The 26,094-nt window shown below is 38.6% G+C and overlaps 1 protein-coding gene and 1 long non-coding RNA gene across 5 annotated transcripts in view; one reads left to right on the forward strand and one right to left on the reverse strand.

The window, feature by feature from the left end:
- Nucleotides 1–751: 751 nt before the first annotated feature.
- On the reverse strand, nucleotides 752–14,505 carry LOC140741987 (uncharacterized). The gene is made up of 4 exons (XR_012102182.1): nucleotides 14,153–14,505; nucleotides 12,632–12,697; nucleotides 3,810–3,916; nucleotides 752–1,245 (listed from the first exon to the last, which is right to left on the reverse strand). It is a non-coding gene; the product is annotated as an uncharacterized lncRNA (long non-coding RNA).
- Nucleotides 14,506–14,815: 310 nt separating this feature from the next.
- elavl2 (ELAV like neuron-specific RNA binding protein 2) overlaps nucleotides 14,816–26,094 on the forward strand; it is an 85,081-nt gene continuing 73,802 nt past the window's right edge. The window contains exon 1 of one of the 4 annotated variants that reach the window (XM_073072602.1): nucleotides 14,816–15,243. The gene's annotated coding sequence lies outside the window, so the exon portion shown is untranslated. The remainder of the gene's footprint in view (nucleotides 15,244–26,094) is intronic. The other 3 variants (XM_073072593.1, XM_073072611.1, XM_073072621.1) reach the window with 3 other exon arrangements.

Consider the following 26,094-nt stretch of genomic DNA (forward strand, 5'->3'; position numbering starts at 1 on the left):
TTCTGGATACTAAATTTGAATAGTCAAAGGTTTGTATAGGAAGTCTATGACTACTCTTGTGGAATGTTACCTCAATCTGATTTACCAACACTTTCAATCTGGGCAAGATACATTGGAATCTATATCTAAAACTCCATCATCAAAACATGGATAGAATTATTCCCATCTAATATATCTCAGCAAAGATATGTTCTGTTGCTAACATATTGAATATATGGACCCATATACCCAGTACCTTTTGTTTCACAGGAAAAAATATTTTTTTAATACTATGAAACAGTATAACACTATGATCAAAAATGTGTATCATTACAATGAAGGAAATTATGGGACAAAATCTGAAGGGACAAGCTCTTTCTGGTGGTTAATAGGTGTAGAATAAACTAACAGAAAATAATTGTAATATTGAAGATGGGAGCAGGGGAATCTATTTTACCAAAGATTATGCTATAGAGTATAATTGTTTGACTTAATGTCCATTTGATGGTTAATCAGCATATCTAATCCAAGGACTGTGAAAGAATATAGAATTTTAGGTCAATAGGATTAGGGCTGTGGTTTACACAGAACATTATCTTTAATGCAGACTGAATCAAAAGGACTGTTTTGATTGTATAAATCAATTAAAGAAGCTAAACCCCTGAACAAAAAGTGCAATATATGAATGTTTCCGGAAATGTTAAAATCACATATGCAAGTAAGTAATCATACCCAGATGCAGAAGTTCAAAAGATGAAATTGAAAACAATGATAAGAAGAATACATTTTACTTTAAGTACAATAAGAACTTGTTTTACCTGCATTTTAGGTTAGAAGTAATATTGCATATTTGTCAAAAACAGAATGTATGCTATTTATACACACACAATAGGAATGCCTGTTCAATGTTGATTATACATTTACAAAGGTTGTTTATAATTTTGAGAATATGCAACATTTGAAAATGTTCTGGGTCATGGAAATTCTTGATGTGGGAAGATTCATATGGGGGAGAAAATTTGAACATGGACTGATTTTTTTCAGACTAGAATGAAGATAAAACTAACTAGTTTATCATTTGTTCTCAATACAGCTACAGAATTATTCCGTGCAATATTTACTTGGCCTGGTCCAAAAGGCCAGTAGATTGCTGTAACAGAATGACAGAAAAGTCTTTGTTGAAAGATCAGCATTCATCTTGCATCTGTCGTATTACTTGCTTTGTTGTTGCAGACTTTACTTGGGACAGAATACTTCGGAGAGAATCTGTGGAAAACCAAGGAAAAAAGGTTTGGGTTCTTCCCATTTTTTGGATGTGTACTTGAGATTTAGTGCATAAACTACATAAGTTTGAGACTTATCTGTTTCCCTCACCTGAAATTGAATATCTCTTCTAACATGTCTGAATTTGTATCGACTTATGAAGAGATGGATGAAGACTACCCATCTGTTAATACTTTAGATCATATTCCATTAATGGCTTTCAAATAGCATTTACTGGAAAAGCTAAAATATTGATACAGATAATGGAGAAGCCCACATGTACTTTTAAGCAGGTGCACTTTTGCTTTGCAGTGTTATATTGTGAAAATCCCAGTGTTTTGAAGATGACTCAGACTTTGAATTGGAGCCCACTAAATGAAGTTTGGGAAACACTGCTTACTTAGCACTTGTGAAAATTTGTAATGTATTAGAAATGTTTCATCTATCCTTGAATATGCTAATCTTTAAGAAACATTTTCTTAACATTTATTTCAGAGGTTGACTACGTTGTTTCCTTCCTATCTCCTACAGGAAGTTGGTCTTCGTGACCACTTTCATATCCCAAGGATTGACAAAACCTTCTACTTTGCTTTCTTTATTGAAACTGAATTCACACAAATTTCAAAACCACAAAGTTTTCCCATACCATTAATTCTAAATTTGGTGGCTGCGATGAAGTAACAACATCTCATATAGCAAAGTTCTTTCTTTTATTATCACATAATGAAAAATATTTAATAACTTTTATACAGGTTTTAAAACTATAAAGTTAAAGCAACTTTAAGTCTTTCCTTGGGCTAGAGCCAGATGGGATGAGTAGGCTTTATTATTCTGGCATAGCTATCGGAAATACCCAAATAGATATGTAAGAATTTGAGTTTGTATTTTGGATGCATAATATCTGTTCTCTTCTGGTAAAGTTTCTGCCATATAGTTAATAGGAAAATTATCCCTCAGCTAATATCATTTGAAGTGACCACTGAAATATCAGTCTTTAAAGGCCCAGATTTTATGAGTGAAAGAACATGCAGGCTGAATGCTGCAATCATTTATTGTCACTGGCACTGTCGACCCATGGTGTGAATCGATATCAGGTGAACTTGCATCAGAGCTGATTAAAGAATGATGTTCTCACATTGACCAATAGTCTAAGAGACTTCACTATGGCTAATATCCTCATGGTACAGTTTGTTGACTGAAACACTTATCCAAATTCAATTTAATCCTGGCTGGTCTCCTGTATTTGTGAAATTTTGTAAACTTTATTATCCGAAAGTCTCATCTCAATTCTGAGTCCCTCTTTAAACTATTATTGATTGTTGCCCTACGTTGCAACCCCTGGTTGAATACACCTTAAAATAAACATCACTTATTTAGAAGTCTCTCCATTATTTTGCACTTCCCTATTTAAAAAAAAATTTTCATCTAGTTCAGCAATCTTCAAGGATAGGGGCTTCTGTAAATCTAACCTCATGAGCATGGTAGCATAGCAGTTAGCATAATGCTTTACAACGTTGGTGACATAAATTTAAAACCTCCTCACTTGCTAATGAGGAGTTTGTATTTACTCCCCGTGACAGTGTGGGTTTCCTTTCGCTGCTCCAGTTTCCTCCACGTTCCAAAGGCATATGGGTTAGTAGGTTAATTGAACAGATGGGTATATTGGATGATATGGGCTCATTGCGTCAGAGGGTCCTGTTACTGTGCTATATCTCTAAATAATTTTTTTCTAAATAAAAATTTGATTGTTCCACCGTTGCTCAGCTGCTTATGCCCTGAGTTCTGAAATATAATCTTTCAATCTCACTCTCTACCTCATCTAAAACCTTCTTTGACCAAGCTATTTTGATATCTACTGCAACCTTATTTGATAACATTTGAGAGGAATACCTGTTGGAATGTTTTTCCTGTTAAAGGTGCTCTGTAAATTTGTTTTTATCCCTCAACATACACAAAGCATCATGATCATAAAGAAATCCAGCTTAATAGTCAATCAGCTCCTCAAACTTTGTATCATTAGGGCTATTATCAGAATATCTGAGGATCTGTAGGCCCTGATGCACTCATCATTTGTCAGAATGAGTTCTGATTACATCTATGTAATGAGGCAGTAACAAATCTACCAGTGAATAGACAAAGTGCATGACATGGATTCAATCAAGAGAACTCATTTCTGCCTTGTATTTTAAAGAATCAAAATTCTACTTCATATTAAATGAGCAGTAGAGAAATATTTTGGATATAATTCTGTAACAGAAAAATAAAACAATGTGTTAAATTGGGGAAAACGGAAGAAGCTGAGAATGGACTTAAGTTGCTGAAAGTTGTATGTTGACATCAAATTGATTCACATGGCCTGTTAGATAGATAGATAGATAGATAGATACTTTATTCATCCCCATGGGGAAATTCAACTTTTTTTCCAATGTCCCATACACCCATCCAATAATTGCAATGGTGATTAACTTTAATGACTCAAGAGCAGCTGAAATGACACAAATATAATAAACAAATTAACAATGCCCCACCCCACCCTCGTCAGTTAACGATAAAAAGAGAAATCCTACCAGATTTCTTGCATCTGTGTTTAGCCTGCTAGAAATACATCAGCTATGTATAAGATGCAACTTTTCCATTCTCCGATCCAGGAAATAGGGTGCATACAAGAGAGTAGCTGGAAAGAAAAAAATCAATAAATTATAGAATTGTGATTAAATCATGGAATTGTAGAAACATAAGAACACAGCAGGGTGCTATTCACCCCATTATGCATATATGGCTAAAAAAGACTTCTTTTGTCCAATTCTTCATTCCCAGGACTTCATCTGAAGCCCTACATACCCAAGGAAATATCCATATTTCTGCTTCTAAAACCCTATCAGACAGTAGGCTCCACAACCTTAGTAAGTAGGGGTGGGTGGGGATCTGTTTTCTAATTCAACAATTACTTCAAATCCAAGCCTATTGTTTTTAACCTCTTAAAAGAAAAGTAATCCCCCCCATTGTTTGCATCCTCATCATTTTTTTTCATTAGGTCTCAAGTTCCTCCACAAACTCTTCTATTCTGATCCATTTTTTTCTCTCATTGCTACATTTTTTTAGTACTTCTACACCCTTTCTGGAGGAATCATGTCTTTCTTGCAAAGTGATCAGTCTTCCCTACAATATTTGTATGCATCAACAAATGTTAACATGAGCTTACTGTAGTATCTGGGATAACTCTATTTACATGGACTATTCCCTCCAGTTCTTCCATCACTTATAAATGTGAGTAGGGGTTTTGAACAGAACAGTACCTACCCAAGGAGCAGCTAAATCTGTAAAGGCTATTGATCCTATTAGAAACTAATCATCAAGAATATGAGACAAGTAGAGAAAATGTAATCTAATTTAATGGCTATGTACTAACAATAACAATGGTTCTCACATCTCAAAGGCAACCAATCCTGATCAGTAAAGCAATATATTGTATTGCTATGTACAAGGACAATGGTAATTGATTATTGACTTGTAGGTTAAATGATTGGAAGAATCCTCCCCCTTTGTTATGTTGCATCTTGGTAAATAACTAGGATACCAGAGTAAATGATTGCTTTCTTTAAGGTATATCACTGCATATTCTTACAATGATTCCAATCAGAGTTGTCTAGGATTGTTTTAATCTGACACACTTTTAGTTTATATGTAATGTTTTCATTCCATTGACTTCCGTAGAGCATGTTTCTTCATCCAATCTGTAACAACAGATGAAACATTTTGGATAGTAAGGTGAGAAACGTTTTTCATTTTAATCAAAAAATAACTTCTCACGTCTTGCCACGTATGTCGAATTTCCTGGTTCAGCATCCTGATATCCAGAAGGAGACAGAGGTCAAACAAATTGCTAGCGCTCAGCATTATTTACAAATTAATTCAGCGTGATTTGACTTCACTTTGCCTTTAACCAATCAAATGAAAGAATGTTGTAACTTTGGTGGCACGTTTAATTATTCACAAGAATATTGACTGATTTCTAAATAGAATTTTACACAACTTTTAAAATTTAATATCATACATTCGTGTTTACAATGCTGCTAAATTCTAATTTGAAACGATTAAGTGCAGTATATCCGTGCCAGTTAACGCGGTTTTTACACCGTTGGATTGAGATTTCGTACATTTTGTACAACATTGCAATTGATCATGTTAACGATTTCGACTCTTTGCTGCAGGACAGTGCAGAATTTCCTTGAACTAATTTTTGATGCTGCTCTGAAATTGCAAATTCTGGTATATCATGAGCCTTTGGCAATGAATGTAAAAAGCGCAACTTCCGTGCCTTCGGTCATTTGTATTCACAAGCATATTTGCTTAAAAAGGCCATTGGAGAACTAACATTCTTACTGCGTAATTGTATTGCAATCTAGGCTTTGTTAGCTAGGTGTCAAAACAAACAGCAAAAGCTATGGAATAAATCATTTTTATTGTATTTTAACTGAGAAACAGGTAAGCCAGTCTACAATTCAACTGTGCCCTTTTATGTTGTCAAGAAAGTCTCCTTCTAATCTTCTGCTGCTGTGAAGAGGTGCCAAGAAGGATGTGTAAATCCTTGATTTCTTATTTTATCTGCGCACAGCTAAATCGATCCACCGCGCTTCTGCACCTGCTCCCTCGCTTTTTCCACAAATAATGGTGCCATCCAACTCCCCTCTAATCAGACCATTTAAACCAAGCTATTACAAAGGAAAATGAAATTCCTGCTGTAGAGTGATGTTCGCCCTCTGGAAAGAAAAGCTAATAAATTTCCCAAACATGGCATGTTTAACGGAGAGTCTGTGCCCTTTTTTGCTTTATAACTAACTGCTTTACCCACTGAACTGCTGGATCTGGACTTCACGATGGACTCACTGGCCAGGTCATTGGCTCCATCCGATTACCACGCACATTCAGAGTATTCGAAGGTAGTCACTGTTACTTGAGGTAAATAGTGGCTTGCTGTTGATAGAGTTTAGAACATTTAAAGTTTTTAATTGCTAGTGGAAATTAAAATACTATTAATTACTTCCAAAAGATCTTCAGTTCCACAGAGTATACTAAACTACCTTGCAGAAAGTCGCAGGTACAGATATTCCGTCCATACACAGCGCCTACATCATAGACTAGTTTAGAAGTTGACTCAGTTGGTTTAAATTCTACTGAAAATCTAACATCTGTCTTTAAGTTGATAAGAAATTGTACTGAGAATTCAAAGCAAGGCTTGATTAAATGCATTTCAATAACGCTAACTAATTTTTACGACATGAAAGCTTTCCTAGCGAAAACAAAAATAATGTGAAATGAACCGGACCAAGACTCGAAACGCAATTTTCTGTAATAGCATTGACGTTCTTGGTGTAGCAGTAATGAAAGTCCATTGTATCGCCGCATAAACTTAAAGGGTCATTAGGAAAATGACACTTGTCAGCTGTATCCCGGAGATTGCAAATTATTAGCCATAATCCGCTCGTTTTGCCAGTTTCCATAGATTGACTCTGCTAGCGAGGTGAAAATGGGGCAAAATGTTATTTTAGCACATTTACAAGTTAAACAAGATTTCCACTTGTCTCTGCCAAACAGTTCAGAGGCAAAAAAAAAGGACAGTATGTTTTCAGGGCCTTTTATGACATTAAGGATCGATGTTCTATTTTAATCAGTAATGCAGCTCAACATCGTTAGTTTTTACTCCAGAACTTTTGATGGTATTCTTTAAAAAGTGAACTATTAGCATAAGATTTTGTGAAATATTAATTGTGTAATGGGGATTCACCTTAGGTTAAAGGTTAAATTATTTCTGCATTCTAGTAGTATAAACTGATTAAATTGAACCATAATGATAAATGGCCGCGTTTTTTCTAGTCGCAGTATCATTTTACAATTCAAACGGGAAAATTAACTTTACAGAAAACGTGAATTGTGCATCTTCTGGTTAAACTAACTAGTTGCTAATTATTTCACCCAGCTAGTTTGTACTTAAGGACATGTTAACCATTTGCAGTTAAGCATGATTCTCCAACTTGGTACAACTCTCGTTTTGTTTCAAACATCCCAATGTCTAATGTTCGTTAAAACGATAATCTAAAATCGTTGTCTCGATCTTGGTACAACTCAATTTACAAAAAAGAAATGGAAGCATTGTGGGAGTTGAAGTTTCTGCTTTGTGGTTTTAGGTACAGTGAATGAATAGAAGCATCGGCGTGAGTAGGAAAGGAAATATCCTATCATTTTCGGAACTTCCAAAATAAATTGATTACAAATTGTTTTACATTTAGGCAGGCGAACTTAGATTCTGTAAAACGTTACTTTGTAATTCCATTTTGCGAACGTTAGAACATTATAAACAGAGGGAAATGCGCCAGCAAAATCCTAAACGTGAGCGTACCGAAAACCTTTATATTTCAGTACTATGGACAGCTCCGGTTGAAAGAAGTGACGACTGGTTTTAACTAACAAAGCAACCCCTTAAAATAATTTCAAAATTTAAAACTGCCATCTATTCTATAGAAGAAAATGTACGTATGTTAGAGGTAGTGGGAAACTATCTGTTAAAAGTTCTGCCACCATCAATCATTATAAACTAAAGCTAACACCCCTTTCCAACTATTAAATGCATTTCTCTTCCCTGTGAGGTGACCCCAAAATTGACTGTATTTGACTAAGTGAAATGGTTATAATAGCTAAGTCACATCCTATCCGTCAGATGTTCAAGAAAATATTTTGTTGGCTTAATATCTAAAGCTGCGTTAGCCAAGTGAATGAATACGTTGAGTACTTGGGGCTTTCGAGAGGCAGTTTACAATAATTATTCCCATTATCTCCCATCCGCCAGTCTTCAATCACAGTCTCTTTGGGAAATATTTCAGAACGAGGCTACACATTGCTCAGTGACAGTACTTCAATTGCCAAAATGCAATTTAGATGTGATTGAAATGTGAAAACTTAAACAAAAACAAGAACATGCTAATATCTGAAAACAACTATACTTGACTTTTTGAACTCAATTTCTGTGACACTGTTCTTTAATGGATTTTCTCAATTGTGCCCAGCAAACCTGTACCTTGTAAGCAGAGAATTATCGGAGATTAAATTTCATGGGGGAGCTTGCAATTTTTCCACCTTCTCCCAATAGTTTTGACAGAGGCTGGTGTAACAGTTTCTAATAAGAGTCACGTTTTAGCAGAGGCTCTGGAAGAGCTGCGGTAATCAACGTTGACTACAAATTCATCCAAGCTGAATGTAGTTTCACCATTTTAACACAACAGGTGCTCGAATGATTGTAATTATTGAGGCTTAAGGGCTCCATATAAACGTTGATTGCTGCTTTGTGGAAAACACCAGAACAACATTAAACGAAGCAGTGTATCTGCTTCATTATTTCCATATTCATTAGACTAACATACAACTCGTGCATCCGCTATATGCAGAGTAATTTGTAGTAAATTGCCGAAGTACTTTTAGCCAAGCGCGAAAAGTTAGCAAGCGATATAGGTGTGTCCTTTTTTTTCCATATCCATGTACAAAATATCGCTTAGAAGAAAATCATATGGCATACATTTTGGTTTTATCTAATGTTAATATATTTGAAAATAAACAATTTGCCTATAAATTGTGAAATATGTATTGCAAGTTGAAATGTACAGAAATAGTTTTCATTAAGCTATTTAAATCCGGCAATGATGACAAAGTTCAAATCTAATTTCGAATGACAACGAGACACATTCTGTTTTGAGGTGGCAATGTACACTTGAAAACCGTGATGATAATATTGAATTGTCAGGAAAAAAGATGCGGTAGCAACGAAATAGGACTGGTCCAAGCCCTTGATCACAAAGTGTTCTGCAGCCAGTAGGGCGGTAGTAATAGCCGACCTTGAAAATCTGTGTTATCTAAAGCAAACACGATGGTTGGTTTGTTTTCGTAGACCGCCTGAACAGTTTGCTAGTGCTTCGCGCCCCCTACATCAAATGTCATCGTACAGGTAAAGTAAAATCCATTCTAATTTCTTGAGGAATATGCTGTAACTGGCGACACAAATAAATTCTGCAGATGTTCTTCCGAAGAGAGAGGCAAAGTTTTCAATTCTAACTATTGAAAAGCTGTACATATGTAAAAGTAAACTGCCGTTGCATCAGCGAACAGTGCGTTTCCAAGCATAATATTGAAAGAAACCACGTTAGATGAACTGAAACAGAGTAAAAATACCAGTTATATGCCGACCATATGGTTCCACAACTGTAACACGCGTGTATGAAAACACATGTAAACGCATTGACGAATTGGTGGGGTCATAAGACAAACAACATCTCCCCAACAGTAAGAGACAGTGAATTCTACATAGAGAATTTGTAATGGTACAGGTGAAAAAGAAATTAGTGGCTTTTTGGGGGGATAAAATGTAAAACTGGCGCTGATATCTCGATTATAGCCATCAATTATGAAAGCAATTGTTTCTGTATGTCGTTCCCACCCACTAGAATATCAGTTATATGAACCTAATTCGTTTGTTTCAATACGTTTTTGCGTGTAATTTATTTGGAAATCCTATCCTATTGCCACATGAATTTCAATTCTTTATTTACAGTGGTGATAAAGTAGAAAAGAGCTGGATTGGTGCTGTTGTTACCATGGGCAGGTCTTATCAAGCGTGAAGTTGGGTGCATTGCAAACCTATTTAAGTGATTATCTGTGGAGCACCTCTTGAGTCATCTCCATCGCTGCAGTCTGGTGATAAGACAGCTGCTCCTATGGCTGCTGCCTCTCACTGGACCCTAGTCGGCTTTTGATATAGTGTAGCTTTGTTATTGCACCCCAGCGCTATCACTTGCTCTCTTCTGAAAGCATTTGATCTAAAGACAAAAAGAATGATTGATTGATTGATGGATGCTAAACACTGCACTACAACGAGAGCACATATCTTGCGCGAAAATGTGTTAATCTAAATGCAAAATCGGAAAATTAATTAAATCTGTCGATACCAATCTCTGGGAAGTCAGAAAGACCAGGGCGTTCTACAAAGGTGTAATCAGTCTACAATTGTAAAAGCTTAAAATAGAAATACTAATTTTAGTTATTAAAGTATGTCTCTGAACTGCCATGATCGAGTTTATTTTCCTTATCAACAGGCACGGGAGGAGGGGGGAGGGCGTGGAAAAAATCTTAGACAATTACTTCGTGTATAAAATACACATAACGCTTCCCTTCCTCGGCATGCTGGAACTTTCCACAAAACGTGCATACGTCTCGTCAGACAGTGAAATGTCAAAACTAATGACCCTAAACTGGGAGCAGGTTGAAATGTTTGCAGTATTTATGTAACACACTACAATATTTAACATTTTCTGAACTAATGTGTTGCGTGCATCTCTCTAAGCAATACATATTCATCACGTCTATAAGCAGAACCTACGAACACCGAGATTGCATTTCTCATTGATTCGACGTAGGGCGCTTTTCCACAAACGAAACGCTGGTATTATTACTTAAAGTAAGCATTTAACAGTCGGGCGAAATGTCACGATTGGTAATCAATACATCTTAAATATCTATACGGGTAACAAACAAAGTCAAGTGACAGCCTAAATGCAATTCCTCGGGGTTGCAATTTGTCACGAAGGCAAAACTGTAAACATATCATATTCTTTACAAGATCCCTTATTTTTGTGGCGAGCTGTTAGTGCAGGGAATTACAGCTGGATGTTATGGCCAGGGTTAAACAGCAGAGGCATAAAATCCCACTGATCCCCAAGTACAAGTGGTAAAGTGCATAAACTAAATGTCCAATGCAAGGCTTCTTAGCCGTTGATCGTGGCCTTGAATACTAATCACGTTCGAATCCTACAAATTCTTCGCTGTGCCACATCCTGTATGTATGATTTACGTCTCGAGGCATGTACGTTCTTTTAGAAAACTGATTAGGAGTAAGGTGTTGGCTTGATGCACCGTAAATACGTGTTATGCCATTTACATTAATACAAAATTCTGTTAATATTTTGGTTCAGATATCGGAATAGCTTGCTTCAACCAGGAAGCGCTATGAAGAGTTGTGAATAACTGCTAGAACGTTCGAACAGTCAGTTCTTTTTTTACATTATCTGTCTGTGGGTCGTATTTACTATTCCTAGAGCTTTGACGGCTGCTGATTTAGTTTCGATAACAATTATTTATTATGACTGGAAGTCACAGGACCAGACCGGTGGTTCCATCCTAAATGAAATAGCCTGTTTTTCTAAGCTGCCGCCATTTTACACCAGCTCTAAGCAGATCACAAAAGCTACACAGAGCCAACGAATTGAAAGTTGTTAACCTTGATAATTCGTTATGCATTTATTTATTTGTTTCATCGATTAGCTTGTACTAAATGGAGGTAGAGATTTTTTTTCATACTCAACTGCGTATGTAGTTCCACGATATGACTTTGAAATATGTACCAGTTGTTTAAGCACGTCCTCTCATCCGAGTGTCCTAGGACACATGAATTCACCAGAAGCTACAAAAGTTTATTTAATACTCCTTGAATACTTGAAACTTTAATACAATCCTTTCAGGACCGGATCCATTCTCCAAGTAGTAAAAACCAAGTGATAAATCCATTCAGTTACTGAAAATCCGGTAATGCTTTTAGGAAATGCTTATGGAATTTAATGTGTCTTTAAGGCGAGTTACATATATTGTCAGTATTCCAGCAAAGTAAAATGAAATTAATTGGCATTGGTCACTGAACAGGAGACCCACCTGACAGTAGATGTGATTTCGAAATGGATAATATTCTGGTTATACTAATACACTTGTTGGGACATCCGTGACTGTACAATCACAAATTCTTCAATAAAATTTCCGAGTACAATGATTAATATAGTTCAAGTTGTTCATGGCTTTTAGCTATCCGAGTCACTGTTACTGTTTTCATGTTTTCAACAGTGGAAAAGAAATCCGTTACAAATTGGTAAATTGAGCTATACTGAAGAGTTATCGAAATTTGAAAGTTATCTTGGAGAGTTAGAATTGCACTAAACATATGCGGGGGCGGGGGAGTAATTTCATGTGGACTCGCATCTTGGAGGGATAGAGTTACGTTCATGCATTATCATGTCTTGAAAGTTTGTGTCTTATTTATTGTTCACATTGGAAATGGGAAAAAATGCATTTTGATGAAGTTTTCGTTTCCGTTTCTCATCTCTAGTGATTGGAATCTTTTCGCACAGGCGACAGTTTAAAAAGTTGTAAGATTTCTCTCTCACAACAGAATGACATCTTAAATTGAGATATCATTTGTGTATCAGCTCGTAAGTAGTAGGACGTGGAAAAGGATTCATCCGTCAAATAAATGCTTGAAGCGCACCTACCTTGTCCGATGTTATTAATAGCAATGACTTACCGTTTGAGTGTCATTTTTATGCAGACCATTTTGCTTTGATGAGAGTAAAAGTAGTTCCATTATGGACTGCAAGATAAGAAAACTGTTATAAGTATATCACATTATTATATATTTTTGTTTTGATTACTTCGCAGACGTATTCCCACCAATCTGATACAAGGACTATTCTTTGTCGCTAAAGGCGTTTCTTATATTTTACCTGGATAACTAACCGCTCAATACTAAAATCGGAATATCATTCAAACTCTAGTTGTTAATAATTTCTACTTGAAACAAAGTCAAGCAAGGGCTGCTAATCATGAAGTGATAGCGATAGTGGAAAAGTACAGGATCGCGGGGCTCAGTTGAGGATTTGTGTTTTGTTTAAAGCGCGATTGACGGTGCAATACATATTTTAATTTGACTGGTACTCTCGATCAATTGTAACACATTCAAGGGTTGGTTTTACTCAAGTTCCTCTGCGCTATGGAAGTGAACGTCTGGTTGACAAGCTGTTGTGATTTGGTACCCATGATCAAATGTACTCCTTCAAGCTTGTCCATCTCCTTCTACCTCCATTGTTTCGTATAAGATCCCGCAAATTACCCGTGTTAGCAAGACGTGATTTCCTCCTCCCCCCTCCCCATTTGTTTCGTTATTAATCTAGAACTCCAAATTCGAGAACGCAAACGATCCAGGTCTGTTTAAAACAGCTCGGCGTGTAACGACTGTTTTCTCTGAGCAAATGTAGTATACCATAGTATTACCCAACAGTATTGTTCATTTCCTCTTTATGGCAAGAGCTTATTTCGTCCCAACGTTAGAGGAATAGGCATACCCCACTGATATCAACAGCAGTTAACCAGAAGTCTTTTTCATATCCATCATGATTTAATGGGATTTCTTTGAGATGATCTAACGTACCATAAAAGCAGCGGGAGGACGTTGCTGTGCACCATCAATTAAGAAATAGAATTGTACATGGGCGCGGGGCTGCTTCAATGACCCTGTTAGCATGAGTGCACACAGGAAATGTTGCTTTGTTTGAGGATTTGGGTTCAATTAAATATATATATATATTTAAAAATTCCAGTTACCTGAACACATCTGTCTGCAGTTACATCAATAAAGCCTGAAACTTTTAGTATTTTGTAAAATTACTACCGTGAGGTTATTGGCATCAGTCAAATATGCTTTATCAAATTTACTTAACATTGTTGGCATGAATCTTTTGAAAACGTGCTTTGTCTCCGTCAAAGTATAACCGAGATCGATGCTACTCGCTGGAATGGATTTCAATATTGGTAAGATTACTTCGAGGAAAGAAATTTGTAGTGATAAATTAAGGGAAGCAATTCTCTATAGTATTCTATTGTTTTCGGGCGCTGTCCTCAGGATAGTGCTAATCTTTTTAGATAAATGTAATTACATATTTACCAATAAAACGCATTGCACTTTTTGTTGGTTTCTACATTAACTTAAGCGACAGAAATTATAAGTGACCCAGGAAAGGAATCGGAATCAAAAACAACAGTAACTTACCAACAGTAAATACAGTAAGGCATTTTCCCTTTACAAAACAAAGCTTTAGCTGGAGGAAGGGTGGAAGCTAATTCTGATGCATTAAATTTAGGTGGTTTAACTGGATATTTAAAACAATAAATCTGTTTTGGCTTTTTAAGTGCGACGTTAATCCAAAATCATTTTTTTTCGCTCTTTGTATGCAGTGAGATTGAGGGAAAACGTCGCTTCTTCGGTCGTCTGCCTGGTTATGTTACTCAATGAAAAACCCCAGCTTTCCGCTCAAGCCAACCTGCCTGCGAACAACAGGCTGGGCGGATTCCCCGATGTTCGACCACCACCCCCCACCCCTTCCCTTTGCATCCCCTCGGCTGTGATTGACAGGCCCGCAGGAACACAGGCACGCGCCCGGAACCCACCCCCACCTTCCCCTTTGATGGACGGGGACGCTGGCCAAACAGCCCATCGAAAATCGATGGATCGATGGGGCAGCAGCGCCTCGGCCAATCAGTAAGCGCTCTCCCCCCCCTCCACCACCCCCCCCCCCGAACGGGCTGCGCGCGTGCTGGTGGAGTATACGTCCGCCGCTGCCTGCGTGTCTTTGCAGCGAATGCTGGTGGCGTGCGGGCCCGGCCCTGTGGCGAGTGCGGATGTGGAAAGGTGTACGGATGCGGTGCTATCCGGCTCTATAAAGCTGTGCGCGAACACACCTCCCAGTGACAGAAAAAGCGCCTTCTTATTTCTCATCTGCGTCAGACCTCCTTACAGCGGGATGCAGCTGGTGTTTCTGCTGTAGGGGAAGATTTGAAAGCCGCTTTGATGGTCCTGAATTCTTTTGTTCATTTAAGTTCTTTCTTCTAAGTTTATATTAGCATTATATGCTAATTGAATTAATTAGACTTCCCGTCTGGGTTGTTTTAAAATTTATTTTGGGCATTTTTTTTCCTTTCCTTATTGGACGTGTTTTGGCACACTTTTTCTACCCCAAATTACTTCTATAATCTGCTTTCACGTCAGGGTTTACAGTACTTGAACTATTAATACCTTTTGCGTCACATTTTTCGTAGAAGGACTGCACTCAACTTTCCTACATCCCAAAAAAAAACTAAAAGGTAAGTGACAGCACCATTGGTATTTTTGCTTTTTTTCCCCATTTAGCTGGTTTTAACACTTTGAATGAAAATAACTGGTTTGCGTGAAAGTATCCAGTCCCGTGGAAAAGTGGATTTTCGGCAATTGTAAATAAAGATTAAGCTCATTTTAGTACAGATATGCAATTTAGATATATATACACATATCCGTAGATCCGCACAAACTGTTGGTTTAACGTTTCCTCAGTGACACGTTTCCTTAAATCCATTAGGTGCAGTAGAGTGGTGGGGTTGCGGGAGATAGTTTATCAAATGACAAGGAATGTAAAGTCTATCTTCTGATATAACTGCACACACAATTATGAATGCTTGCTAAACCTCTACACTCAACATTCGTGTTGATTTGACTTTCTTTTGATATTTGTTATCTCCCACATCGGAGGTTGTGAAATGTCGATCGCAAAGCTGTGATCCTGGTATCTAGGTGAGATATTGTTGCCTCCGTTTGCACCAGATTGCTGCAATCGAATGCAGGTTCTTGTATCCCTACCTCAGACTTTTGTTTTAATCGCTCCTGGTTTGTGCAGGTGGGTGGGGAAATTCTCCATTTAGTTGGCTTTGTAAATGATCGCGCGTGATTTTAATATTCGACCATTTCTTCAATTAAATGAGCTGGTTATTCGGAACACAATTGAATCAAATTGGTAAATTTAGCTGGAGTAACTACGATAGGAACTTGTCTAGAATGGTTCACTCGGTTAACTTTGCATCTACAAATAGATATTTATGTCGAATTTGTCAATTGAATCCTTGGGCACGTGGAGCTTGCTTGGGCTGGCTTTTTGGTCGGAAGATCGGCACGTGTCTGGAAAAGGCCCTTCCCCCCCCCCCCCCCCCCCCAACGCTTTCTCGGTGTTATATGATTGAATTAAGAATTTTATTCACAATAATTGAGCACTTCCTATACTTGATAAATTTAGTGTCGTTCAGAAATGTTTCTTCTCCCGGACCTGTAAACCCCCCCCCCCTCCCCACCATCCGTATTTGCGGTTTAGAATAACACTAATAAATTACCCCTCGACTCCTAAATCTTGGGTATGAACAACTATGGTTTGAGGGAGTGCTTGCTGAAATCTTCAACCGAGTAATCAAGGTAGCTCCCAGAAATGGGGTGGATGTAGCGGGAGATCTGGAAATTGTTATTTAACTACTATACAATATTACACCAGTTTCGGGCATTTGCAAGGTTCGCCAGTTCCAGAATATCTGTGCATTAAATTTGGGACCAGGCTCGAGCGTTGGAAATCGAACGATGGAGAGCAAGGAAAAGGTGGAGATAGATTGCACCTGGTGGACTGTTTACTTTGCCTAGACTTCGCGTTGATGATACGCGACGTTTGTGCATTTATAGAACTATAATACCGAATTGGCCTGTGTTTTATTTGTATTTTCAACACGCATTGTGGTGCTTCGTTTGCTAGAGCCAAGCGAAGAGCCAGCTTTCACGTTTTCGGTGGTGGTCGGGCGCCAATCTCCACGTGCAGAGCAACCATTGTAACGAGTAGACGTCGAGATCGTTTCTTTTTCCCGCCAAATTTCTGGGTCGGTTGGTAGCAAAGGAATGGAGGGAAACACGTTTTACTTTGTAGAATGTATGTGGTGTTGGGTGGGCACCTGGAGTATCTGTGTTCTCCCGGCGTTGTTTGCAACTCCCGCCCGGCTTGGAATGACAGGAGCTCCCCGGGGAGAGACAGCCTGGCCGTGTCTCGTGTCTCTCACATCCTGAAGCGGCAGCTCTGGCGACAGGGGGAGTCTTTGGCTTCTGCATTGGTGTGGGTGATAGATTTTATGTGGTGCACAGATTTTGGTTCAGGCGCGACTTTTATTCTTCCAGCATCTGAAGCGAAGTTTGCATCAGTTTCAGCGGGGCTAGGGATGAGAGGAGTGTCTTGTGTGTTTTTAATAAAACAACCAAATGACTTTTCCGCTTACTGGGATAAGTAAAATATGAATTATAGGAAGGGAGCAACTTGCGTTATCCCGGACTAAAATGTTAGAAATGTAATATTTACGTTGTTCAGGAGTGTAGGTTTGCTATTTGCCGGACTAACAATGCAGGCCAGTAGTTTCTGAATGTTTCGGGAATGTCAAGATAGCCAGGATTAAATACTGCAATACAGTAGCTAAAACTGAGAACGTTTTTCAGTATATTGTCTTGTATGGTAGAATATAAAGCCTCATCTGGCAGTGTAGCCATTCTGTTTGGGGGTTGATATTGCAATACATGGAGCAGATTTTCACTATTGGAAGAAAAATGTTGCCTATGCTGCCTAGAAATAACGTTTTGCATATATAATTGTAAATAGATTATGGACATTCTTAAATGCTTCATAATATGTCACCATTGGCTGAAATGACCATTATCATGTTATGCACACTGGAGATTTGACCTTTAAAATGCACTATATCTTTAAATGCTGTTGGTCAAATCCATAGAATTAACTGTTTCTGTAAAATTTCAAGAGGGTTTAATCATTGGCAATTTTTATTGTATTCTAATCTTTGAATATTTTTGTACCATTGCTTAATGGCAGGCTTGGATGGTAGCATTTCAATATCGGTATTGCTGTTATTTTATTAAATATGTTCTTGATGATTACTGAAGGCTTCACTAAGGACTTTCGGGTTGCCATCTAATTTGGGTTCTGTGGGGAGTGGCTGTAGAGCAATTATGGTTGAGATGTTATGGTAATAAGATTTTGCTATTGTTAAACACAGTAACATTATTTTATCTAGAGATGTGCCGAGACTTTGTATTGAAGCATAAACATTTCCGTTGAGCTTTGTGCTGGGTGCAGAAAGGGCTTGTTATCCATCATTTTAAGATATTGACGTCCCACTCCAAATAAAGGATTGTTGGCATGGTTATTATAAACTTTAGACTTGATGAAATGTCAAATTATGGAATGGGAACCTTGTTGGGTTGACACTCAAATGTTTAAGTTAATGGATTTCTACCTTGGAGTTGAAGGTCAAGGAAATCATGGAACCCATATCAAATTTAAAATGCAGTTTATTGAATTATGGGTTTGGGGAGAGATGTGGGGTAAAGTGAATGGTAAAAGTACTTGGTGCAATCCATTATAAAACAACAAATGTGAACTAATTGTTTTAATACTGTAACAGATGTCCATTTTCAGTGTTAGTGCAAATGTATTTGACTTGTATAATTGTCAAAACTTGTAATTTTGTAAATTGATCGCTGGAATATATTTACACTAAGTTTTAAGTCATTAAATTTTAGATTAAAATTAGGTGTACTGTAAATTGCCGTGAAGTTTCCATAAAGAAATGTAATACTCTTGTTGCCAATAGGTCAACGTTAACTGATTTAAAACTTGTGCCTTCAACTAAAACCAGTGCTGTCTGAATGTGTTGACCTAAGTCTGAGACTGAAATTGGGCTGAATATTCAACATGTAGGTTGAGAGAACATTGCTAATTGGTTTGTGCATTGCCATTTTATTTCCACATTGTTGTTCACAATTTATAATGTAGGAATGCCTCTTTAATGCACTCAGTTGTAATGGCCAGTTCAAGCCTAACATGATCCTTCATTTATAATCATAGGAAAGATTTGCTGTACTTTGCCATTAATTTTAAATTTAAATTGTTCTGACCACCTTAGCAGGTTGTTGACTGGCTCAATTTTCTGTCCATTTCTTAATGTGCATTTGATAGTTCAAATGAGTCAATACTTGACAGCTAACATGTTTCTATTTGCATGGAGAGAATGAAAACTCAATATTTGACCAAAACCACATCACCATTTCTTCCCTGCTTGTGCAGTGAGAGTTTTGACTTGCTGCTAGCTTGTGTGTTCAATATTGATCTTTTCCCTACACCCCCTCCACCCTTCCCAGGAGTTTCTTGCCCCCCATGTGAAATGTGAATATCCCTCAGAATAAAATGTTTTCAACAGGTTGTGATACACTCACGCCCTTTGTGTAGAATTGTGTGTGCAAAGTGCCTTTCCCACATTTGCAGAGTATTGAACTTGGAGATGAATGATGGGTCTCCGAATAGTCTTAGCAATATTGTATCACAATCTTCTAATGAAATCATACTTGCGTGTAGATTTAAATTGTATGCCAATCACAGCCCTGAGAAGATATGTGTGTCTGGGTTCTACGTCAGAGGGAAAGTTATTGCGTATCTTTAAAATATGCTGTGATGTTTATTATTCGCTTTTTATTCAAAAAATGTAGGTAATTTTTCCTCGTGTTTCAAGAGGGTGATTAAAAACAGAACTTGACAACTGATTTAAAGTAACCTGAAGCTGGTTAAGTCACAGGTGTTAGAGGTATCTTAATGATACTCAACAGATTGAGCAGTATCTGGAGAGAAAGTTAACTTCAAATTGATGACCTTTTGTCAGAAATGGTACTGAATGAGGTTAGAGAGTTAATTCAAGTTTGGAGACTAGCAGCTCATATCTCCAGTTGATAGAACATTTGAGATGTACAGGATGTTGGAATTGGAGGATTGTAACTTTCTCATTATGGCTGGAGGAACTTGGAAATGGTGACCTGGAGACATTTGGAAACTAGGAAGAGAAATTCAGTGTTTTTTTCAGATGAGATGTTAATGTGGATCTATGTATTTGGGAAGGAACTGATGAAGCCAGCAAAGGTGGGTGGAAGTGAGTCCAAAGTTGAGGGCAACTTTGAGCATAACAAAAAGCATAAAGCAACAGAAGAGCAAGGCAATATGTTAGATTTTTAACCGAAGTGTGGATGTACTGTACTGTGCAAAAGTCTTAGGCACATGTACAGCTGGGGTGCCTAAGACTTGTACAGTATGGTATTTGTCAATGTAGACTGGAGAGCAAGTTTGTAAATCTGGTGGGAATAAAGGACGTTGAGAATAGTGAGGGTGCAGCACTATGGGAGGGCTGTCAGACAGGTGCAGAGGAGGTGCAGTGGTGCGGGTGCAGTCACACTCAACCCTGGGACACCATGCAAGGTCATTTAATTTCAAAATTGATTTGTTGATCATTACAGAATCTCTCTGGTACTTCCCACTTCCTCCCCTCTCCCTTGCCCTTATCCCAACCGTGATTCCCCTCTCCCTGTTCCCTTCACACTCTCGGTTCACAATAGAGACTCCTATCAGAATCAGGTTTATCATCACTCACATGTCATAAAATTTGTTTTTGTGGCATCAGTACTGTACAATACGTAAAATGACTGCAGTACTGTGCAAAAATATTGGGCACCCTAGCTATATATACACGTGCCAAAGACTTCTACACAGAACTGTAATGTCCTGGCTCTTTTGAGGAGAGTGACCATAAAAAGAAGAGCTTAAACTTCACTCAGTGTTGTGTTTGGGTGGTAGATTGCTGTAAGTGCAGACAATGACACGACTGGATGCTGCAGATTCTAACACTAAGGTGGTTGGACACGTGAGGCAGAAGTTCAGCTCATTCAGCAAATTAAACTTTTTTAAGCAAGTGACAAGTAAAAGAATATATCAATATTGATGACATGGCCTGACATTTGAAGTGGATGACCAGGCTGTTTGAGATTTTAATCTTGTGGCCTGAACTCCGTAGCCAGTGGTAAATTACTCTGACCTTAAGCTGTCACACCTCCAGAAGTAATAAAACCAAACAATGCAGAGGGGATGTAGAAACAGAAACAGTTAATGTTTCAGATCAAAGATCTTTTCAAATGCTGGTGATGAAGGAACTGTTCCGTATTTTTCACCATCTGCAGTTTTCATTTTTATGCCCACTAGAGATGTGGATAGCAGGAAGAGCCACTAGAAGGCTCTCTAGTGTAGTGATGCCATCGAGCTGGCTGGGCAGCCATCCACGTTAGACTTGCCATTTGCAGCTGTGAAGTACAAAGTGATTTAAGCTAATTTCAAGTTTACAGAACAAAATCAATTCTGAGCATGCTCATGAAATTAAAGAATAAACCAACTAAGTGCTTGCAATTTTGTAGCTATGTTGAAGAGTTGGCTGAGAAGCCATTATACTTACAGTGACTTATTTATAAAAATAAGGCTTGGTTATACTTCATTCAGCCAAGTGTAACAGTTTCAGTTTTTTGGTAATGTTATTCAGTGAAAAATTCTCTCCATGTTACTGAAATGAAGAGTGCAGGAGCACATCCTGTGAAGAGACAGGGCATTGTCGCAGCTTCAGGGTTTCCACATTTTGTAACAAGTGTGGATGCTTTCACTGTTTCTGTTGTATGTCCTCCTTGTAATTGAGTGCTGATGGCCTTAGCATCTTGGTCCAGAAACTTGAGTAAATGGAATGCTTTTCAGCTAAAAATGGCTCTCATTAATGTAAGGAAAAATCCAAAATGTGCAATGCAGGTTCTCCAATAGGAAGAATGATTGCTTCAGCCAATGAAGGAAAAATGTATGGAATAGCTGATTTCTCAATAATGCATTGCAAGAAGCTGCTGAATTTTGAGAAACCTACAGAGATTGATGTAAATAAAACTTGTCTAATATTCTCTTCTGCCGTTACGCTGCTGATGTTTAGGGTAGTGATGAAGATTGTCCATATCTGGCAGTGTTCAGAGCTTCCTCCATTGTGTCAGTAGCTTGGTTTTCACTGCTGTCAGTTATGTAAGTTCCAGGTGGAGACTCGGTCACACCCGGATGTAGGAGGCTTCTTCATTGCTGTTTCCATTGCAATTTTGTTTTCAGTCAGGGTTGTTGGCCACGAGCTGAAACCTGGAACCTAGAGGATTGGTAGACCACTCTTAGTTTGACCTGTACCCTTTGACCTGTTTGGCGTGGGTGATCCTACCAAGAGCTAAAGCATGGAGCCCTGACTCCAGCTGACATAGCTCTCTGGGTCGTTGAGACACAAATGCCTCCAAACCATGACAGGGTTATAGTCCTTTTGGAGGAGTCTAATAGTTTTGGGTGTAAGAGTGGAACTATTTTACTGAACTCTCCAGCTTGCAGTTTCATTCCAATTATGCTTTTCAGAATTTCAATGGATTGGCTTCGTATAAGAAGGTCTGAACAAAGGAATAGTGGTGAAGTTGATTGATGGCAAAGTTCACCCACCTGCCATTTCACATCATAGATATTTCTGGGCAAAATAAATGGAGTGCTTTGGAAGACAGTGTAGGAGGAGTTGAGGGATCATGAAGAATGGTGCTGTACAGAACCAAATTTTCAATCACCAGGGATCAAAGATGTTTGGGACAAATAAATGTTGAACATGTTAGAGTAAATGGAAGAAAGGTATGAAAGGATATTGGAATAAATGGAACATTGGAAGAACGAGTGAGACATTTTATATAAAAATATAAAAAAAAATTGGTCTGAATTCTTAAAATGTGATGCTCTTGACTGGAAATGGTGCATGGGTATTAAGTTTTCGCTACTGAGACTCGTTTGGGCACCATTTTCCCAGGCTTTTCACCTCAAATTAATTTTCTTGGTAGCTTATGTGCAGATGCTGGGGGTAAGCATCTGGATGAAAATGGAGTTGATGTGTCAAAATCAGTGATCCCTTAGAACATCTATGTCAAACTCAAGGCCCGCGGGCCAAATCCGGCCTGTGGTGGAATTATCTTTGGCCCGCGAGATAATATCTAATTACTATTAAAGCTGGCCCCAGTAATCGAAGCGCCTATGGCGTATGATATGGCTAATGCTGAGTTTATTCAGGTACCAGGTTTTCAGGGTTTTTGGTGTTTATTCGGCAGTCTTCTTCATAAGAAACGGAATTTGTAAAGTGAAACACTTTGTAGTTATAGCAGAGACTGAGACACATGAGAGCAGGCTGAAAAAACGGAGGCAACGAAAGCTGCGTTCGCACGCGTCCGACTGATCCGGCCCGCATGAAGCTGCATTTTGCTCAATCCGGCCCGTGACCTAAAATGAGTTTGACACCCCTGCCTTAGAAGTATTATTGACGTGGCAAAAATGCCAGTATTGGTTGGAAACATTTAGAATGAAAGTAACCATGGACTATTTTGCAAAAGGAAGGTGTTTAAAAAATGGAATAAATAGTTCAGGGCATGAAATTTGCTGAATTAAGTCACATCACCATTTGCAATTCGTTGTTACAGGTTTAATGATTATTTTTTAAATGTAGTTGGTAAAAATTAGAAATAAAAAAAAAAATTCTGGAAACTTAGCAATGAAGTAGCATCTGTAGAAAGAAATGTATTGAAGTTTTGGGTCCCAGATTTTTTTTCATAAAAAAAATTCTGAATAATCTTGGACCTCAGATGTTAACTTCCCTTTTTCACAAATCTTGCCCGAGTGTTTCCAGCATTTCCTGTTTTTAGTATAAGCTTAGTACCTACCTGATAACTATTTCAATTTTGGAAGCAAGGTATAACCTGGAGGATTTTGGTGTCTTCAGGACCACAAACTGATCTATGTTTGGTGGTACCAGCAGTGTCATCTTGACATGCATATGATAGTGCAAGTTGCTCAGGGTTTAGGACTGGAAAATTCAAAGCTTACACTCTCTCTTGTCTGCCTAAATCATTCTCCCAGCTGTACATATCATGGTTAATTTCATCTGCCTGGTGATATTGATTCTGCATTCAGTCTTGGAATTGTATGGCAGAATATTCAGGTTGATCAGTCATGGGTCCTCTGATTTCTTCCCTCATCATACTTGTTGCTGAATTCTGCGTCAGTGTTGGCAAGAATAAGCTTATCTTGAATATCTCTAAGCATCAAAACTAGTTTGTGGCTGTGACTTGTTATGTTGTCCAGGTCTTACTATTAAAACTTTTGTATTTGGAAAGGAAACATCAATATGGTGAAGATTACTTTCTCAATTTGAAATCAAAATATTATGACCAAAAGAAATTCCATGTGTTTTTAAAGCTGGAAGCCAGGGTTGGAAGGTGATTGCTGTCTCTTAACTACTCTGGAAATAGTCAAAGTGGGGCAATATCTTTGTAGAGCCAATAACTTGGTCTTGGGCTTCTGTTGGCATGCAGTGGTGGGGTGGAGAATTGTTAAATGTTTATCAAGCACACTTCAGTGAGGACTTAAGCTCCTCCTTGACCAGGTGAAGAAGCTGGAGCTGGATGTACTTGGGGCCATCTGGATGGCTGAAAACCTCGGATGAAACTTACTGAGGTGAACACACTCAAGAATGCAGCTTTGGATAGAAGATGGGTGACCACTAGGAGAGGCAAGGGGAGTAAACAGTCACTGTAGGAATCCCCTGTGGCCATTCCCCTTGACAACCTTTGGATACAACTGGGGAATGAGCTATCTGGGCACTGCAGCAGCAGCCAGGCCAGTGGCACTGTAGCCGGCTCTGAGGTTCAGCAAGGAAGGATAAGGTCAGGCAGAGCAATAGAGAAAGGAGACTCGGTAGTTTGGAGAACAGATGGGAGATTCTGTGATTGTGACAAAAGCCAGGATAGTGTTTTGTCTGCCAGGTGCTAGAGTCCAGGATGTCTCGGAGCAACTGCAGAATATTCTCAAGTTGGAGGGTAAGCAGCCAGAGGTCGTTGTGCACATTTCACCAGTGATGTGGGTAGAAAGGGGGAAAGAGGTCCTGCACAGTTAGGGAGGCTGGAGTGCCAGACCTCCAAGGTAGCAATCTCTGGATTACTCCTGGCGCCATGTGCTAGTCAGGGCAGAAATAGGATGATAGTACAGATGGAGTGACTGAAGAACTGGTGTGGGGGGAAAAAAGGTTTTAGATTCTTGAATCACCTGAGCTTCTGGGGCAGGTACAAGACAGATGAGTTGCACCTGAACTTGGGGGGGGGGGGGTGGAGAGAGGGAAGAACAACTATACTGGCCAGGAGGTTTGCTAGTACTAAAAGCCATAAACCAGTTTGAGGAGGGAAAGGAAACCAGAGCACTGTGTTAGAAAGTGGAGGAATGGAAAGTAAGGTTATATGGCAGGACCAACCTTTTTTTTTTAAAAAAAAAAAGGCAGAGCAAAATAATATGGGATGAAGTGTGTGTATGTTATGGGTAAAGGTGACAAACTTGCATCATGGATGAGCATCTGGAAATTATGTTGTGGCTGTTACAGACATGGTTGAGAGAGGAACAGGAATGGGTGCTTAATGTACCAGCATTTTGAATTTTTGGAAGATATAGTGGGAGTTTTTTTTTTAAAAAAAAAAGAAGGGGGGTGAGTTGCACTACTAATCAGGGACACTATCACAGCTGAACTCAGAGGGGATATAATGAAGGGCTTGTCCACTGAGTCTATAGGGGTAGAAATCAAAAATAGGAAAGGTACAATCACTGATGGGATTGCACTACGAATCCCCTAATAGCCGCTGGGACATTGAGGGATAGATAAGCAGGCAGATTAAGGAAAGATGTAAAAACAACAGGGTCTTCGTCAACTTCCCTAATGTAAATTAGGACCTTCTGAGTGCAATAGTTGGGGCAGAATGTGTCTGGTGCATGGTGGGGGGGGGGGGGGGGGGGGGAAGCTTCTTCATTCAATATGTAGATTTGTACTGGACCTGGTGTTGGACGAATGGTGTCTGGGAACAGTGACCACAGCTTCTTAAATGTTAAGATAGCTGTAGATAAGTATGGATCTTGCAAGAGTATTAAATTGGAGTAGGGCAAATTGCGAGACAGGAGCTTGGGGGAGTTAATTGGGGACAGCTGTTTTTAGATGAGTCCAAATCTGCTATGTGGAAGGTGTTTAAAGACCAACTACACATAGGTCTGCTTCAGTCTGAAGGAAGGACAAGGATGGCATGGTAAGAGAGCTTTGGTGGTTGAGAAAGGTGACAAATTTAGTCAAAAAGGATGTAAAGCTGCGGAAGCTAGAATCAGACAGCCCTGGAGAGTTATAAAGAAACCTAAACAGAACTGAAGTTAA

Source organism: Hemitrygon akajei, chromosome 2 (assembly GCF_048418815.1).
Source record: "Hemitrygon akajei chromosome 2, sHemAka1.3, whole genome shotgun sequence".
In the NCBI taxonomy this organism is placed as follows: domain Eukaryota; kingdom Metazoa; phylum Chordata; class Chondrichthyes; order Myliobatiformes; family Dasyatidae; genus Hemitrygon; species Hemitrygon akajei.